A 6,000-nucleotide genomic window follows, 5' to 3' on the forward strand; every position below is an offset into this window, starting at 1 on the left:
GCAAGTATACCGGGTCGCATCAAGTAGTAATAACTCACAAGAGTGAGGTCGATTCCACAGGGATTGATGGATCAAGCAACTTTAGTGGGTGATTAGTTTAGTCAAGCTAACATTGGTGAGTGAGAATTGTTGCAGCAGAATGTAAAATTGCAGTGAACTTAAATTGCAGAAACTAAACGAAACAGAAGCTTAAAGAACAAGCAATGTATATTGCAGAAACTTAAATGACAAGAAATGTAAATTGCATGAAAAGTAAAGGGGGATTGGGTGCTTGAAATTAAAGAGAGCAATAGATCAAAACTCAGAAATTCTTGCAGAGAGCTTAACTTCCAGGAAAGTAAATTGGGATCATAAACAGAAATGTAAAATGAAGAACAAGTGCAGAAGAATTAAATTGCTTGAAAGTAAATTGAAAGCCAATGGAACAGTAAAAACAGAAGAACAGCCAAGAACTGAACTCAATTGCAAAATAAAATTGAAGATCTCAGGGAATCAAAGAGACTAGAAAACAAGTCTAGATCTCAATTCCTTCCTTGATCAAAGTAGAAAGTAGATTGAAGAAGAAAGAAAGATGAAAGCCGTAGAGAAAAACTTGGATCCAAAACTCAATTCACTAAATTATGCAGAAAATCAACAAAGAGCAATCTTAGATCAAGAATGAAACAGAATTCCTTCAAATCTCAATCCAAGATTCAAGACAGAGATGAAAACTAAGAGAGAGATCTCAAATCCTAATGCTCCCTAGTGGAGCTCGCCTTTTTCTCCTCGAGCTCTTTTTTTGATGCCTTTATATAGGCTTTACAAAGTGAAAATGAAAATGAAATTAAAACAAATTACAATAAAAGTCCTAATCTAATTGATCCTTGTGCCTTTGAGAGATGATAATGGGCTTAGCTTGCTTTGGATTTGAGGGAGAATGGGTCTTGGATGGCCTTGATTCAATTTGGTGAGGAATTGAATTAAATTGAATTTTGGTTGATTTTGGCCCATATGTTGCTCCCAGGAGGCTGCCCTGCTCTTGTGGAGGGCAGAGCAGGGAAGTTGTGTGAGGAAGCTGTTGCGTGCCAAGTGTGGGAGAGACATTCAGGATGCTGCCCTGCCCTTGTGGAGGGCAGGGCAATGTTGCCATGGTGCGCCTTGCCTCCCTGCCTGTGCGTCAATGTGCGCAACAAGTCCCTGGCCGTGTCATGCGCTCATGCTTGTGTGCGCCAAGGAGAGTTCCCAAGTTCGAACCTTGGTGAAAGCATTTGGGGGAGCAATTTTCCTTGATTTTTCATGAAGAGAAGCACGACATTGCCCTGCTCTCCAAGAGGGCAGAGCAGAAAAATGAGCGCTACTTTGCTTTGGAGTGAGACTCCAGCTTCGAACCTTGGTGGAAGCACTTTGGTTTATTTTCGCTTATTTTTGGCCTTTAAAGATGCCTTTCACTCATGCCTCAATTGTACGCCAAATATGGATTGCTATATATCGTTGGAAAGCTCTGAATGTCAGCTTTCCAACGCAACTAGAAGCATATCAATCGGACATTTGTAGCTCAAGTTATAGCCCTTTGAAGGAGGCATGGTCATGCTGTGAGCGCCCAGATTTTACCTTAGCGAAAATTCTTGCTTCCAACCTCACTTTGCATCACGATACTGCTCTGCCCTTGGCAAGAGCAGGGCAGTGTGTGCTGATTGCCTATTCTCCTTTAATTTGGTCATGGGCCACGCTTTTAAAAGCGTGGTCTAAGGCTCCAAAGTGTGCTCCAACTTCAAAGTGTGTCCCAAAGCTCTTTTTTTCTCCTTTTTTGTGCTTCTTTACTTCTTTTTCTTCTTATTTCCTACAAGATTTATAAAATTAAAAGATCAAGGAAATATACCAATTAAGTATAAAAGCATTCAATATTTAAGCATAATTTATCAATTTCTTGTATGAAAAAGCAAAGAAAAATAGGTATATGATGACTTGTCATCACAACACCAAACTTAAACCTTGCTTGTCCCCAAGCAAGAAAAGAATCATGCAATAGAAATTGACAATCCAAGGTAAGAAGAATAGCAACTCAATGTTCATGGTAAGCTAGTTTTCTATGCATGCTTCAATCACAAAAGAAATGTAAATGATTGATGCTTCTATCTAGCTCAATTTATGAAATCTTTTTCTTATAATTCTTCCTTGAAACAAGCTTTTGATTGATTTTTTTTTTAGCTTCTCTTTTTGGGTGCTTTGCCCCATGAGTTGATAACAAAGCTACGACTTCTAAATGCTTTGTTTTCAAGTATTACCACTTGATACATAAGCACCACAAGCATTTAATTAGAGGACTTCATTAAGCTCATTTTTCTTTTCTTTTCTTGACTCTCTAATCATTGATGCTCAGAGCCTTGAGCTTTGAGGGAGTGCTTTTGTACTTGAGCCTAGCCTTGACTTCTAAGTGTTTTGTTTTCAAGCATTTGGCTTGATACATAAACACCACAAGCATTTAACAAATAAATTGCCATTGGTACTCAGAGCCTTCAGCTTTCTCATTCTTTCCCTTTTTCTTTTCTTGCTTTAATTGTATTTGCTTCTTCAAGGTTTTCATGATTTCAAAAGATTTCACAAAAGTACTAGATGAAAAACTTCAATTAAATAAAATCCAATGCAATTGAGCAACAATCAAACTTACTAGCTCTCCAATACTTGTATGCACTTGCTAAATTCTTCTTTAATGCCTTGTTTATTTATGATCATGATACTTTACTGCTTTTGAACTCACAGAATTCAAGTTGGTAGTTATAATGCCACAGCAACATATTACAAATCAAGATTCAAGCTATGCTTTATTCATACACACATGTAAACAGAGAAGATAATAAGACAATCATGCAATTCAAGTGCTGGAAACAAATTAGAAGAAAAGGAACTCTACAACCTTGTAGTTCATCTTCATTATTGTTGTCCTTTTTCCTCTATTCTTCCTCTTTCCCTTGCCAAACTCAGAATGCTTGCTCATCCTCAAGCAACAATTAGAACAATGGCTATGGGGCTAAGATGGATCATGAATGTCTTACACAATGAAATGTTAGTAGCACATGTGTTTTAAGCAAGCAAAATTAAAGATAACAATCAATACACAAGAGACAGAGACATTTTGATTGCATAGATAAGAAGGTATGCACAATACATTGCATAAAAGATAAGTGGCACACCAAACTTAGTGTGACACTTTCACTTGGAATTAATGCAAGTATCTTGTAAGAATTAGAACCAAATTTTGTTGCATAGCAACACCAAACTTAGAATGCAACCATATGTCAATTTATTTGAACTAAAACTAAACAAAAGAAACTGTTATTTGTTAAATACAATCACCAAGCCAAGAATCTGTCATGAATAAAGCTCTCTTGGTAATGTATTAACAAACACAGTAAATAAGCAAACTAAAATGAAAGCATTAAAAACAAAGAATTAACTAAAGTAAACAGAATAACAAAATATCAAACCAAAAGAAAATTAACACTGCAAAGACATTATGGTTATGCAGACAAATGGTGTTGCTGAATGATTTGCATAGAAAAATAGGTGGCACACCAAACTTAGAATCTTGGTGTGTCACTTTCATTTTTTTGATTTGATGCAATCATCCAAAAAGATTGAAAACAATGTGTTGCATGGCAACACCAAACTTAGAATGTAACCATATGCCAATTTATTGAATTTAAACAAAGCAAAGAACGAAAACAAAGTAGAGAAGAGAAATTATACCTACGGTTGGGTTACCTCCCAACAAGTGCTCTTTTAGTGTCATTAGCTTGACATGTTGCTCTTCACTTTCTTCCTCTTCTTCCAGTTTGTTAAGAGGAATGACCTCAATGGGGGAGAAGTTTCAGCTATTGTCCCTTTGATGAGCGGATAATTTATACGCTTTTTGGCATTGTTTTGAGTATATTTTTAGTATATTTTAGTTAGTTTTTATTATATTTTTATTAGTTTTTAGTTAAAATTCACTTTTCTGGACTTTACTATGAGTTTGTGTGTTTTTCTGTGATTTCAGGTATTTTCTGGCTGAAATTGAGGGTCCTGAGCAAAAATCTGATTTAGAGGCTGAAAAGGACTGCAGATGCTGTTGGATTCTGACCTCCCTGCACTCGAAGTGAATTTTCTGGAGCTACAGAAGCCCAATTGGCGCGCTCTCAACGGCGTTGGATAGTAGACATCCTGGGCTTTCCAGCAATGTATAATAGTCCATACTTTACCCGAGATTTGATGGCCTAAATTCGCGTTGCAAATCGGCTTCAGAATTCCCAGCGTTTAACGCTGGAACTGGCATAAAAATTGGAGTTAAACGCCCAAACTGGCATAAAAGTTGACGTTTAACTCCAGAAAGAGTCTCTACACGAAAATACTTCAATGCTCAGCCCAAGCACACACCAAGTGGGCCCGGAAGTGGATTTTTCTGTCATTTACTCAATTCTGTAAACCCTAGGTTACTAGTTCACTATTAATAGGATCTTTTGACATTGTATCGGTACCTCATGATACTTTACACGTTTCTCATTGTATCTTCTATGGCATGAGTCTCTGAACCCCATGGTTGGGGGTGAGGAGCTCTGCTGTGTCTTGATGGATTAATGCAATTACTACTGTTTTTCATTCAATCATGCTTGCTTCTATTCTAAGATATCACTTGTTCCTAAACCTGATGAATGTGATGATCCGTGACACTCATCATCATTCTCAACTATGAACGTGTGCCTGACAACCACCTCCGTTCTACCTTAGATTGAGTAGATATCTCTTGGATTCTTTAATCGAAATCTTCGTGGTATAAGCTAGAATTGATGGCGGCATTCAAGAGAATCCGGAAGGTCTAAACCTTGTCTGTGGTATTCTGAGTAGGATTCAATGATTGAATGACTGTGACGAGCTTCAAACTCGCGATTGTGGGGCGTTAGTGACAGACGCAAAAGAATCACTGGATTCTATTCCGACATGATCGAGAACCGACAGCTGGATAGCCGTGCCGTGACAGGGTGCGTTGAACATTTCCACTGAGAGGATGGGAGGTAGCCATTGACAATGGTGAAACCCTACATACAGCTTGCCATGGAAGGAGCCTTGCGTGTTTGAAGAAGAAGACAGTAGGAAAGCAGAGGTTCAGAAGACAGAGCATCTCCAAAACCTCAACCTATTCTCCATTACTGCAAAACAAGTACTTATTTCATGTTCTTTTGCTTTTCACAATCAATCCTGATAATTTTTGATATCCTGACTAAGAGTTACAAGATAACCATAGCTTGCTTCAAGCCGACAATCTCCGTGCGATCGACCCTTACTCACGTAAGGTATTACTTGGACGACCCAGTGCACTTGCTGGTTAGTTGTGCGGGATTGCAAAAGTGTGATTGCAATTTCGTGCACCAAGTTTTTGGCGCCGTTGCCGGGGATTGTTCGAGTTTGGACAACTGACGGTTTATCTTGTTGCTTAGATTAGGACAGTTTTAATTTTGTCGGTTTAGAGTCTTTTATTTGAGTGTAGTTTCATATTTTAAGTTTGGTGTCAATTGCATGCTTTTGTTTTTCTTTTAATTTTCGAATTTGCATGTCCTTAGTCCCTTTTTGATCTTTTAAAAATTCTAAGTTTGGTGTCTTCTTTGTGTTTTTCTTTAGGTTTTCGAAAATTCATGTTTGATTTTCTGAAAAATTTTAAGTTTGGTGTCCCTTTGTTGTTTTTATCTTTCCTCTTTTCAAAAAAATATATATACATATATATCTTGATTACTATCCACATCAATTCCCTTTTCTCCATCATGGACATAAGTGGGAATGAACAGTCCAAAAGGACTCTGGGGTCATATGCTAACCCCATTACAGCTGCATATGGGAGTAGCATCTGTATACCTCCCATCAAAGCAAGCAGCTTTGAGCTAAACCCTCAACTCATTATCATGGTGTAGCAAAATTGCCAGTATTTCGGTCTTCCACAGGAAGAACCTACTGAGTTTCTGGCACAATTCTTACAACTGGCTGACACAGTGC

Source organism: Arachis stenosperma, chromosome 3 (genome assembly GCF_014773155.1).
Source record: "Arachis stenosperma cultivar V10309 chromosome 3, arast.V10309.gnm1.PFL2, whole genome shotgun sequence".
Taxonomy (NCBI): Eukaryota; Viridiplantae; Streptophyta; class Magnoliopsida; order Fabales; family Fabaceae; genus Arachis; species Arachis stenosperma.